The sequence below is a fragment of the Halichoerus grypus genome, chromosome 8, assembly GCF_964656455.1.
Source record: "Halichoerus grypus chromosome 8, mHalGry1.hap1.1, whole genome shotgun sequence".
Lineage (NCBI taxonomy): Eukaryota > Metazoa > Chordata > Mammalia > Carnivora > Phocidae > Halichoerus > Halichoerus grypus.
In genome coordinates this window covers 74,198,783-74,199,428 of record NC_135719.1, presented here as the reverse complement: position 1 = coordinate 74,199,428, position 646 = coordinate 74,198,783, and the positions used below count along the sequence as shown (strand labels likewise).

At 35.4% G+C, this 646-nt stretch overlaps 1 protein-coding gene across 4 annotated transcripts in view; it reads right to left on the bottom strand.

Annotated features, from left to right (window-relative positions):
* Positions 1–414: 414 nt before the first annotated feature.
* Positions 415–646, bottom strand: part of MEIS2 (Meis homeobox 2) — a 202,642-nt gene continuing 202,410 nt past the window's right edge. For all 4 annotated transcript variants that reach the window (XM_078053397.1, XM_078053395.1, XM_078053398.1 and 1 more), the window contains exon 12: positions 415–646. This exon is cut by the window's right edge and continues 1,193 nt beyond it. The gene's annotated coding sequence lies outside the window, so the exon portion shown is untranslated.

The following is a 646-nucleotide window of genomic DNA, read 5'->3' as shown; positions in this document are numbered from 1 at the left end:
ACGTTAGTTATTTCTTATGATGTAAAATTAACCCTGAAAAAGCCCTTTATTCTGGCAGAGGATGAACATGAAAAGCTTTATCTGAAAGTATTTTTTTCCAACATCATGCATCTAAAAAGGAGGTTAGACATACTGAATGAAGGTAATCTTTCAACCTGGCTCATCTCACGCATATACACACACACACACACACACACACACACAATTTCATACCTTTAGAAGTTTTCTGCTGGTGGAATTTATAAGCCAAATACACACTACCCGCTACAGAAGGTTACCTTAAAAACTGTCGGTAAATTTCAAACCTGGCCAACTTCTGGGGGCAAAACCACCACCTACTTGTAACGCCGTATTTATAGCAGGCACTGGGCAACCTTGCCTTAAAACTACGAAAAACACAAAAAAAGCCTAACAAAAAATCAAAAATGAAATATTTATTACCGCATTTTGTGACTTAACACCTTTTTTTTTAACATAACGTCACAGTCCTCATACAAGTATTTTAATGTAAATTTGACAAAGCTTAAAGGTAACAGCATTTTCTTCTAGTGAGGAACACGTGCTGAGAAAAGAATTCATGGACATACAATACCAATTCCACAGCAGATCTGATACTAGCAAAAACATTCTTTTTTTTTTTCAATTG